Raw genomic sequence first — 12,579 nt, 5'->3', positions numbered from 1 at the left:
AAAATAAAACTGAACAACACTATCTCCAGTGGAAGTTGTTGGCCTTCGATTATAAACCCAAAATAAACATAATAAACAAATGATAATAATGCATAACAATCCATCATGTTTAGTGATCAAGTACAGACCGATAGAAAATACGAGGAACACACACTTAACAAATTATAAGACAAAACAAGCAGCACCAACTTTGGTGAAACCCACTTACTAGATGAAATTCGAATTATAAATGCGGGGGGGGGGAACACACATGTGAAAACGTGAAATTAAACTTATTTAGTTTTGTCCTTCGTCCTTTGTCAACCTTTAAAGGAAACGTATACATACAATAAAGTAACATGTGAACATTTCATATCAAGAGGTGGTAGCGGCACTTGACACCCTTGGTAATATTGTCAAAGACCAGTCTTATCAATGGTTAATCTCAATATATGCATACAATAAATAAACCTGTGAAAATTTGAGCTCAAGTGGTCGTCGAAGTTGGGAGATACTAATGCAATTAAAAAAATTCGTGGAAAATTACTTCTTTCTCGAAAACTACGTTACTTCAGAGGGAGCCGTTTCTCACAATGTTTTATACTATTAACAACTCTACATTACTAGTAACCAAGTAAGTTTGTATGCTGCAAACTATTTCGAGTAATTACCAACAGTGCCCACTGCCTTTAAAGATAATTATCAGCTAAATGCAGTTATGTACGTAGTTGGAATACACCATCTGAGAAACAACGGATCTGACAGTAACGTTTTTCTGATACATATTGTGTTAGGACAACAAACAATTGTATCTTTGTCTAAGACCACATAACTGCAAAGTGAAATGATTCTTAAAAATGCTTTATATTATCAAAAGCTGTTGTACTACTTTTAAGTAGTAAAGCAGCTTTAAAGGCAGTGGACACTTTTGGTAATTACTCAAAATAATTATTGGCATAAAACCTTACTTAGTAACGAGTAATGGAGAGAGGTTGACAGTATAAAACATTGTGAGAAACAGCTCCCTCTGAAGTGACGTAGATTTTGAGAAAGAAGTAATTTCCCACGAACTTGATTTCGAGACCTCAAGTTTAGAATTTGAGGTCTCGAAATCAAGTATCTGAAAGCGCACAACCTCTGTGTGACCAGGTTTTTGTTTCTTTCATTAATATCTCGCAACTTCGACAACCGATTGAGCTCAAACTTTCACAGGTTTGTTCCTATGCATGTTGAGATACACCAACTGTGAAGGCTAGTCTTTGACTTTTACCAATAGTGTCCACTGCCTTTAAAAAGTAAGTTTGTATTGCCATTACTTTTAAGAGTGATTACAAAACGTTTACCCTCCCTTTTTACACTTCAGAATAAAACATCGCGACAACGCAGGTTAGTGTAATACCGGTTTGTCTGTTGGTTTTTAGATGAATAATTGGTGAAGATTGTCTCTGTATAAACTTCACCAAATTACGACAACAGAGGGCGTTATTCCGTCTGAAAAGCTGAGGAAATAAAGTTTGTTTTTAGAGATTTTATTTGGGGGTTACCTCATACAAAAAAAATGACACCACTGTCGTAATTATTTGGCAGCAATGGGTACGCGCTTCAAGTATCGAAAGATGATTGTGTTTTTTTATCTGACCCTGGTATAGAGTATAATTATTATAACAACGCTAGATTTGAAAGGAAAAACGTTTCAGTGAAACGTCAAGTTTGATAATGGAACAATAAGAGTCCGAAATGATTAATAATGCCATTAGTTGCTATGAAGTTCAGTCGATTGTATTGTCTACGAACAAAACTGCAATAGATCAAACTGCACAAGCTTTTTTTGCTGTCCATTTTGTGGGAAAAGCGCTATTTTTATGAATAGATATGGTTTGTTATACAGGTTGGGGTGAAACTGGGTTAGGTAAAATTGCCTTGTGAGGACAACTCCAGACAACTAGCACCGGGATGAAGACGACGTCCCCCTATCAGCCATCTGTGTTGTTATTGTTTTCTAAACAAAAGAGACAAAGCTTCAGTTTGGAAGACAAAATTAAATTATTTAATTTGCATTTTGTTCTAATGCTTTTGTATCTGTCCATTTCTCGATTTTATGTATTATTTAGAACAGATCTATGGGCTTAAAAGCCCCCAAACAGCAGCTTGATGAGCCATATCCGAACAAATAAAAATTAATAAAATATAACACAAATGTATAAAAATCATCCCAATTAAAACATTACTGAAAAAAAAAAAAAAATAAATAAAAATAAACTTTTGTTTTACCTGTTCAGTATTCGCCACACTATACCCATAGGACCACGACGATTCTCATTATGTCGATGTAAATTTTTCATTCCTGATCAGATGATGCAAAAGAGTCATTAAAAATGACAAATGACAACCAATCGAACTGAATTTATTAATGATAACTTCCAGACAAAACAAAACAAAATGACCCCGAAAAAGTAGCATCCTACTTTTAGACTTTGTGCAGCAAAGTGCCAGGTCAAGGTTATAGGTCTGCTGAGTTCCTTAGGCCTATACAGAAGTCGTGACCACCCCCCCCCCCCCCCCCTTTGGTACTGGACGAGATATGTAACCAACATTCTTAATTAAATAAGGGAAAAGTGATGAAGATAAAAAGACTATCTTCAAGACGCTAACAAAGGCAATTTATTTGTATAATCCGCCCACACATACATTTGTTTTTTTTAGAGCGTGGCTAAAAATAATCGAAATATAGCATACATCAAAATCAATGTTCTGATTTTATTGATGATTAATACCACAATCAAATGTTAGTGAACTAAATATCCAAGAATACAACTCTTTTTTTTCTTAGAATTGTGATTTAAAATCCAACAACAAGTCTTCGAGTTATTGTAAAATAAAATACAAATAGATAATGTTAATCATCCGGATCTTTCGATTTCGTTTCAAAATAAATCCTCCATTGTATCATCATTCGTCAGTCAAGGAGCAGTTCGAATTTCACCACAGCATTCAACTGGTCAAATAAGACCATTCCAATTCATAAGCCATCAAGACTCATTCAATTTCGTAAAAAACATTGGAGTCTGACCAGGTAAAATATTGAGTTGCTCCTTTTGACCAATCAATGTTATTCACTAGAACATTCATTTATAAACGAAATTGAATGGATTTGTTGTTGAAATTGACCGAGAATACCTTTACAAAATAAATATGCAAGACCAATAAGGCACCTTATCAAAACTTTCCCCGGACAACTTGTGGAAGGGTTTTCCCGGAACCATTTGGGAACAACTGCTGGCTCCCAGTAGATAGCAAAATCTAAGTGTGTGCGGTTTTACCAATATTAAACAAATGGCTCATAGAACTTTCCTGAAAACTGTTCATGGAGTTCATACAGAATGCACTTGTTGAGGGATAACAAATTAGCTCCGGGAAAACCCTTCCGCAAGTTATCCGGGAAAAGTTTAGATAAAGTGCCTAAAGATGATACTTAAAGGCAGGGTATCCTTTGGGTAATTATTGTGAAAGACCAGTATCCTTACTTGGTGTAACCCAACATGCACATTCTAAAAACAATCTGTGTAAATTTTAGCAATGGGAAATCGAAGTTGCAAGAAAATAGTAACAATTAAAAATCACCCTTGCTGGACGGAATGTATGCTTTTAGTTTCCTGAAAATGGCTTCATGACCGAAGCTTTTATCAGATTCATTCCAACATTTGGGGTGGAAAATTACCCCCCTGCCTTAAACTACATTGAACTTCAAGAAAGATTTGAAATGTTGCTGGGCCCCAGCGGTCTCATCAAATATAGATGGGAGGGGCTGATGAGATTAAGTTCTTGTTCGGGGTTCAGTTATTTATAATGGGGGCGTTTGCACGTACACACAATGTATGTGATTTAAACCGTAGTAAGCTACGTTTACTATAAAAAGTTGCAAGACAAAATAAAACTTTAATTTAATAAAGCAATTGAGCTAATTTTTAGTATACAATGCAAATACTGACGACAGAATAATTTCAAATGAATTTTCACTTTGAGCTATATCATCCTTGAAATAGATCAAAACTTTCGTTAACGGGAATAGGTTACTGGTTGGGTTGGTAAGTCAATCGAAATGGTTCAATGAGCAAGCGTATTCATACTCGACTTGTTTCGTACCAACTGTGAAGGTCGTTAGTTCGACTGAGAGGGCGCACTCACTTTGTCGTGTTAGCATTGATGACTCGGGACCTGGAATTCGATCCATACAACATCCAGCAACAACTGTTATATCAAATGTTGTCTTGTTTCGCCTCTGACTCAACGATACAAGTGTTGTATCCATCCAAAATTAATTATATAGTCAAGATGCACAAGTTCAACGATGAACACGTTATTCACCATAAGTTCATTTTGGTTACTATTAATGAAAAAAATAACAACAACAATAATAATAGATGTTTCGCAGTTTTATCAGAGCGGATGGCTTTATGAACCATGCACTTAAAAAAAAAACAGGCCAGATTTTGTCGTTTGTATATTCGGCTAACTTTCAGGGGGAGGGCAATAATCACATGATAGATATGTTACTTGACTGTATGCAACAAATCCGTGAAAGCAATGACTCTTTGATTTACGCAACTATTGGGTATGGGTTTGCTTTGCATGATGAGATTCACATTACAGTTTTAGCCACACTGTCCATTTACGTAGGTCGATTTGTTCGTCATTTATTGCGCATTTTATCAGCCACTTCCGGTATGTGGAGTGCTCAAGGGTGCACTACAAAATCATTTTGCCGAAATTCGTGCGCAACTGATTATTATACTCTATACACTCAAACCTTTGTTTTTCCAATACTGACTTTTAAGGGGCATGCAATTCACGGATTGTGTAATTGTGACAATGTTAACAGCCATGAGGTTCTGTGTTCTAACAGGTTGAGGAAAATGTATTAATTTAGGCAATTTTGTATGTGGAGTGCTCAAGGGTGCACTACAAAATCATTTTGCCGAAATTCGTGCGCAACTGATTATTATACTCTATACACTCAAACCTTTGTTTTTCCAATACTGACTTTTAAGGGGCATGCAATTCACGGATTGTGTAATTGTGACAATGTTAACAGCCATGAGGTTCTGTGTTCTAACAGGTTGAGGAAAATGTATTAATTTAGGCAATTTTGTCCTTATTTGGCTTGGGACGAAGCGGTGTGTTACTTCATGAAACAATTTAAGACAAAAGCGCGTTGTTGTACGGTTTTGTTTACGGGGAAGTTATTTTCATGTGTAATTTAATTAAAGAGGCCGTGTGATTTTAGTATTTATTCAGTATTTATTTTCATTTTGTATCAGTTAGCATTAGTTACAATGGAAAGTTGGGTTTGATGCACCCACAACCTAGCGCTGGTTTACCGCCCTCTGTTGACACTTTGTTTGTTGTCAGTTAGAAAAATCTTTTTTTTTAAAGATCTCTGCTCAGAAAGAAACCCTCATCTAACAAGGCCCCAACCGCGTTGGATGCTTTTCTCCCCGCCAGGTAAACCAAACAGCACATCAATACAGCAACTGCGCTTCTCAACTTGTCCCAACTCACACACTAAGAGTTTGTTCGGCTACAATCATTGCCTCGCCTCATATCTCTTGGCTACTGTGTTACGCAGTGGATCATTTATGTACACACACGCACATGTCATTGTTAACTTGGCGAAGTTACCTGGGTTACAACCGTCGCTACAGCAATTGTATTAAAGCTGCGTATGTGTTATATTACGTAGAACATTGATGGAAGCCCGCCCTCATGAGCCTCTTAAAGTACATCCCCCCCGATAAAAGGAAAAAGGATATTTCAGAAACTCTATTGATGCCAGAAAACATACAAGTTAACTTTGTATTTGCAAACCAAGAACCTTAAAAAGTTATTTATTTATTTATTTACATTTTTTATTATAGCGTTAATTCATTCCGTACACCATCTCAGCTCCCAGGGGAGTATACAGTTTTTTTTTTACATTAATATGCGCTACTCGGCTAAATCAAGCACAAGAACCATCTCTGCCCTCACCGGTACCCATTTACCCCTGGTTGGAGAGAAGCAGTTATAGTAAAGTGTCTTGCTCAGGGACACAAGTGTCACGACCGGGATTCAAACACACACTCTGCTGAACAGGAACACCGTAGCTTGAGTTTGGTGCGCTTATTTTAATGTTGATGCAAACTAAAATGAATGATTTATATCAATGAAACTGAAAACCAAAAGCGTGATGTGCAGTAAACAACATAGGTTAAATGATTAGTAAAAAGCGCCCTCTTGTGCCGTGTAAAGGCTCATTGCAGTAACATTGATAGTATCATAACATGGCTGAAAACATTTATCCGGGCTCAAATTAAAATAACGAAGGCTCTTATCAGATGATTAATTGATCATACAGTGGAACTGGCTTTTATTTTTTTTATTTATTATTATTTTTTTTTTATGACGCAAACATCGTCACTGTTTTCAAGAAGATGTGATTTTAGACCCTGGTAGCCAAACTTAAGTTTGAAGAAAACAGCATTTGGAGCTAAACATGCTTTATCATTGTTTCTCAATTAAACGGTGGCCATTTTTCACAAGCATATTATCATTTAACGTGGAGACCCTAAACCATGCAAATGTGTTTCTATTTTAATCACTGTACAGTATGTATTACGAAATGGTTTTTGGGGGAAACAGTTGTCTTTTTTAGTGAGTGAGTGTACATATTGGTTTTGCTGCAGAGGTACTTCACCTGTGCATTATCTAGCGCATACAACGTGAGTCAAAATGAAGGTTGATCGAAATCTCTGATTTAAAAACAACAACTGACAATCAAAACCCAAGTGAAGCACATTAAACATTATTTTATTCCGGCTTATCTAAAATAACATGTCTAAAAGAAGTATGCCTGTTTTACTGAAAGCATGTTTGTAGCTGTCCATGGAATGTTTAAGCTTGACTGAATCTAGACATCTGATGAAGATCGAATGTCCGCACTCTCAGCATGTTTTACAATAAATATATGCCATAACATTAGTTCAATAACACATTGTAACTTACTGGAACTTCGAATGGTGAAAGGCAAGTCTTCTCGGGTTGTGGCTTGGACTACATTCAGAAACAGACATTAACAAACGACTCTATAGCTTCTGAGACAGGAGTTGAGCAATTTTGAGTTGAGCTGCAATGCCAATACAATGCGGTATTGCTCCACGCTACGCTCTTTACGCCTCAGCGAACCGCAGGTATTCTTTTAAAATTGAAGTTGCTTTAAACTAGAACTGATCGGGTACATGCAGACAGAAGTGTGTTACGTACTGAAATTTCTTTTTAGCATAACGACTTACTTGGCAACGAGCAATGGAGAGCTGTTGATCGTAACACATTGGCGAGAAACGGCTCCCTCTGTTGGAACGGAGTTTTGAGAAACAAGTAATGCCTCACTCAAATAATAATTTGAATAGAATTCGAGACCTCAGCTGAGGTCTCGAATTCAAGCATCTGAAAGCGCACAACTTGTGCGACAATGGTGTTTTTCTCTTTCATTATCCTCTCGCAACTTCGACGACAAATATTGAGCTCAAATTTTCACAGGTTTGTTATTTTATGCATAATGTTGAGATACACCAAGTGAGTCTTTTTTGGCAACTACCCAACAAAAGTAACTACCTTAAAAAAATAATAACACTTGGTTTGATCCCGGAGTCCCAGTGAAATCTGTCCGCCGAATGTTTTGTATCCATAAAACAAAAATAAGCATTTAGGAATAAGTGTGTACACATTAATTTACCGTGTTTGGGACAGAATCTCTTAGGGACAGAGTCTCCTGCCACACCGGCCTGTGTTACGCAGCACACTTTGCTGCGATTCATATTGATAGCACACCGCCCTCAAGAAAACTTCGTAGTAAAATACGAGTTGTCCGCTACAACAAGATGGGCCATATCCAAAATGGTGGAGTTGGTTATGCCTACGGCTGCTGCTATTCATTGATAAGGACATCATATACCTCAAAGCATGATGACGCAGAAATCTAGCTAGCCGTAGACGCCAGTTTGGACTCAGCCCATCACCTCATCAACCTCTTCCCCCACATATCGGTGGTTTCCAATTAATTGAGAGAGTGTATGGGGGGGGGGGGGCGGTGGGGGTGATTCCACTCTCTTTATGCGGAAGAGTGCTGCCGCCAGTCTCATTATCAAACGTATTTGTTTCGTTAAGGGCTGACAGATTATTACTTCAACGTAATGTGTTGTAAAAAAAAAATGCCCGACGTTTCGAGCGCCCTCTCGTGTTTATTGGAAATGCAAAACACTGTATTAAACCTCGGGAAAAAAATCATTTTCATTATGCAGGGACTTTGTTCTGTGAATTCATGTCCTCTGAGTTAGTCTTCTGTACAAGGGTTAAAATGTGTGGACATAATCCTGTTTGCTATTGTTTGAAACAGTCTCTTTGGTTGTGAAAAGCAGTTCAATAGTTTCCCCCAATTTGGCAGATGATTTGGGGATAACATTCAAATCAGTTTGTGTACAATTGTTTTTTTTTTCTGCAGAATGGGGCTCCGGGTATGCATCTTTGTGACCAAAACAGCATTCTGACCCCACCCACACCCAACCCGACTGTGTTGGATAATCCTATGTTGTTTATGTGTATAAGCCAACATTCTAAAGATCTACGTTGGGTTGATCAGTCTAGGAACTGGTATCCGATTTGGCAGCTACGGCTACGGCTACGACTGCTGCTAAGGCTGTTCTTAATGACGTCATAAACTTTGGTACTTAGTGATGAGGCGATCCAGCCGTAGCCATAGCCGAAACTGCCACTTCGGATACGGCCTTCCTTACGATGCAACAGAGTCGGCTTCGGCAAAATCTGGAATGGGGCGCCCTCAACTGTTTGATGGCATCACATGTTTCATCATGTTCTGAACAAGGGGTGTGGGTGGGGGGATGCATGGAATTGAAAGGTAACAATATAATCGTTGGCTAATTTAATAATTGGCTATCATTGACATTGTTTTTTTAACTTTTGAAAATTTCATCTTTTTAAACTGGTTGTTTAACATTAGTTTTAACTTTTTGCCAGGTTTCTGTATCTTGATTCCTTAAATTATTTTACTGTGTAATACTTTGCTTTGTTTAAATTTTGTCTGGTCCAGACTGTTATTGTTGTGTTTTCCAGTACCTTGATGCGGATTCTTTCTGCTATTGTTTTTGCGCAATACAAATTTGTTGTTATTATTACTATTATTATTATTATCTTTATTATTGTTTTGTTTTTTATTGATCTCTATAGTTTTTTTCTATTTCAGTTTGAATTATAAATTATTTCACGGCCCAGCCATCATTTTACTCCGTATTAAACAAGTAAACAAATACATAATTTCTGGGATTTTAATTCTTAAACTAAAATGGGATTCATATGTGCCCCCCCCCCCCCGTTGGTCTTCTGGAAAACCTTGTTCTAACTAAAAAAAAACAAAAAAAACAAAAACTATTCCGTCCCTGGGTGGATTTGAACCACCAACCTTTCGGTTAACAGCCGAACGCGCTAACCGATTGCGCCACAGAGACTTAATGTTGATACTTTTGTTACTTTATTTTTGACATTTTTTGCCGCTCGAAAACTTGATCAAATAAAAAACAATAACAGTTCAAAATAAGTGTTCGTCCCTGGGTGGATTTGAACCACCAACCTTTCGGTTAACAGCCGAACGCGCTGACCGATTGCGCCACAGAGACGTGCTTGTAAGTTATTACTTTGTTCGCTAATGTTCATAATATACGTACGTACAGCCTGATTTTACCAACAAAATAATTGTCCAGAAAAATTGTTCCGTCCCTGGGTAGATTTGAACCACCAACCATTCGGTTAACAGCCAAACGCGCTGACCGATTACGCCACAGAGACGTGCTTGTAAAGTTGATGATTCATGCTTCCATGTTTGTCTAAAATCGAACCTTTTGATTTCGGTACAGGGACTAGAAAGTGTATATATTTGTTAAAGGCAGTGGACACTATTGGTAATTGTCAAAAACTAGCCTTCACAGTTGGGGTATCTCAACATATGCATAAAATAACTAACCTGTGAACAATTGAACTCAGTTGGTCGTCGAAGTTGGGAGATAATAATGAAAGAAAAAACACCCTTGTCACACGAAGTTGTGTGCATTCAGATGCTCGATTTCGGGACCTCAAATTCTAAATCTGAGGTCTCGAAATCAAATTCGTGGAAAATTATTTCCTTCTCGAAAACTATGACACTTCAGAGGGAGCCGTTTCTCACAATGCTTTATACCATCAACCACTCCCCATAACTCGTCACCAAGTAAGGTTTTATGCTAATAACTATTTTGAGTAATTACCAATAGTGTCCACTGCCTTTAATACTTGGAAGGGTAAAATCGCCGTTGTCGATTTTAATTTCATCAAAGACTTAAAATAAATACAAATAGAACCACCCATTTTTTCTGAAGACGATCTAAGTAAACTGATCAAACTGTCGATATTACAACGGCTCTTTTCAGAGCCAATACTCTTCCCAATGAAAACTTACAAAATGTTTGCACCCACATGTTTACCGATTAAGAAAATAGTTGTTCATATCATTTTGCACAATGCAAAGCTTTGAACATCACATACCAATTTGCTTTAATAAGGGAATAGAAGGGTAGCGACGAGTTCTTTCACGGCCGTTTAAAACAGGCATGGTCGTTTGCCGTGTGATAAAGGCCCGAGCCGAATGCAACGACCCTGCAAGGTTTTAAACGGCCGTACAGTCACCTGGAGGTATAATGCTTCTTTCTTCAAACATTAGAGTATATGTTTATGAACAATAACATACATATTTTTAGTAATTGTTTGTAACGTTGGTATGTTTAAAAAATAGATAAAGTTGTTTGGGGTGACTCCGCGTACCCCTTTAATGATGTCAGTCGAGGCAGACTTTGCTTCGATCGAACATCGAACACACGTACGTGTAAGTACATGCAAGTCCTATCGTGAGTTTATACGTTTCGACGGTTTTTTCTTGCATTTGTCCGGCAATGTCGACCAGTTGTGTAGCTGCTGGATGCAGCAAAACAACTAAAGATGGGGTTCGGTCCGATGTCTTTTCCAGCGCTGTGCAGCAAACACTTCGAGCCGTCGTGCTTAGAAAATCCGGAATACACCACATATTTTGACATAAAGAGAAAAGTTATGTTCTAAAACATGACGCCATCCCAACAATATTTCCAGCTAGTGGGAAATCGAAAAAGGTTCCTGGAAGACGTGACGAATCTAAGGAGCATTTGCCTAACGTGAAAAGAAAACGGGTATTGTTTCAACTTTGAGGGCATGTTTTTAGCTTGCGCCAAGCGCCAATATCTTGTGTTGGCACTGCATGCGATTCACCGTGCTGATGGGTAATCCGAGTGGACCGTCCACACAGCAGCCATACAGTGGGTGCAGTCTGCTCCGTGACCGTAGCTCTGTACGTAGGCATCATACCGATCAGGTACCTAGACGTAGTGTACGGGGCCAGACTACACATTTTCTCTTCAAATATCGCGCCTAGATTGACGTCACGAACAGCGCCCTGTCGGCTCGGGCCTACTTTTAAATTTGTAAATTAAATGGAAACTAATTTTTCAGAACCTTAGTTAACTGTTTATTCATATTTCACTCATCAAAACACATAATTATATTTTAGAGACAAAAACTGCCTGACGTTTCGACCCTAGCATAGAGTCTTTCTCGAAGGCTAAAATGAATCTACTATAGGGACGAAACGTCATGCCAATACTAACATATTTTGTGCACTTCCATAGGTCATGTCGAATGGTAAGCAGTTTGCAACATCTAATTCTATTTTCTCGAATACTGTAAACGAATACTTTAGTTCAATTAATAATGGAGTTACTTTAAAATTAATTACCTTAATCACACACCCCATCAGTTTGTTATCTTAAGACTATTTTTAAAAAGTCTGGATCAACAAGACATGTTGATAAGAAACTCGTTACCAGACGTTTCAGCAACCGTGAACTTGTTTATCAAAACGGATCCCTTAAGTAGAAACCGCCCCCTGTAGACCCCACTACATGGATTCTCAAGTGATCACGGGGAGATCTTTATCAGCAGTTTATATCTGAAGAGACCGTTGGATGAATGAAAAATATCACTTTGCTGGTTATAAATATGCTTATTTATGGTAGACTTTGTTTACCCTGCATCCGCTTTGGGTCAAAATGTAACCGCCCCGTACCATGTCATCAAACAGAGAGCAAAGTGCCAGGTCGTCCGATAGCTGCGCATGCGTAGGAATCGCATAAACGTGTCCTCAGATTAACAGCTTTAGAAATTAAACTATTCCAGTGGCAAAGTTCGTAGAACTCAGACCTTAAACAGCAATTGTTGCTTAACTAAGTTCTACTGAGCATAATGAGCAGAGTACCAGTTCTGGTAAATAATGTGATTTGACTGGTAACCTTAAAGGAACACGTTCCCTTGGATCGGTCGGGTCGAGTTGGTCTTTAAAAAGCGTTTGTAACCGTTTGTTATAAAATGCACATAATAATATTTAATAATATTTGAGTTTATATAGCGCTTTTTCACTCCCGAATGGGGGTCTCT

General features: G+C 37.9%; 1 long non-coding RNA gene and 3 other non-coding genes across 4 annotated transcripts; all 4 read right to left on the bottom strand.

The window, feature by feature from the left end:
• Positions 1-1,528: 1,528 nt before the first annotated feature.
• LOC139937844 (uncharacterized) lies at positions 1,529-7,121 on the bottom strand. The gene is made up of 3 exons (XR_011786097.1): positions 7,021-7,121; positions 2,251-2,323; positions 1,529-1,978 (listed from the first exon to the last, which is right to left on the bottom strand). It is a non-coding gene; the product is annotated as an uncharacterized lncRNA (long non-coding RNA).
• A 2,341-nt stretch (positions 7,122-9,462) lies between these two features.
• On the bottom strand, positions 9,463-9,536 carry Trnan-guu (transfer RNA asparagine (anticodon GUU)). Its single transcript has one exon. It is a non-coding gene; the product is annotated as a tRNA-Asn (tRNA).
• A 94-nt stretch (positions 9,537-9,630) lies between these two features.
• On the bottom strand, positions 9,631-9,704 carry Trnan-guu (transfer RNA asparagine (anticodon GUU)). Its single transcript has one exon. It is a non-coding gene; the product is annotated as a tRNA-Asn (tRNA).
• Positions 9,705-9,799: 95 nt separating this feature from the next.
• On the bottom strand, positions 9,800-9,873 carry Trnan-guu (transfer RNA asparagine (anticodon GUU)). The gene has a single exon. It is a non-coding gene; the product is annotated as a tRNA-Asn (tRNA).
• Positions 9,874-12,579: the final 2,706 nt, after the last annotated feature.

The sequence above is a fragment of the Asterias amurensis genome, chromosome 5 (assembly GCF_032118995.1).
Source record: "Asterias amurensis chromosome 5, ASM3211899v1".
In the NCBI taxonomy this organism is placed as follows: domain Eukaryota; kingdom Metazoa; phylum Echinodermata; class Asteroidea; order Forcipulatida; family Asteriidae; genus Asterias; species Asterias amurensis.
The sequence above is the reverse complement of the archived record's forward strand: the minus strand, read 5'-3'. Positions and strand labels throughout refer to the sequence as shown.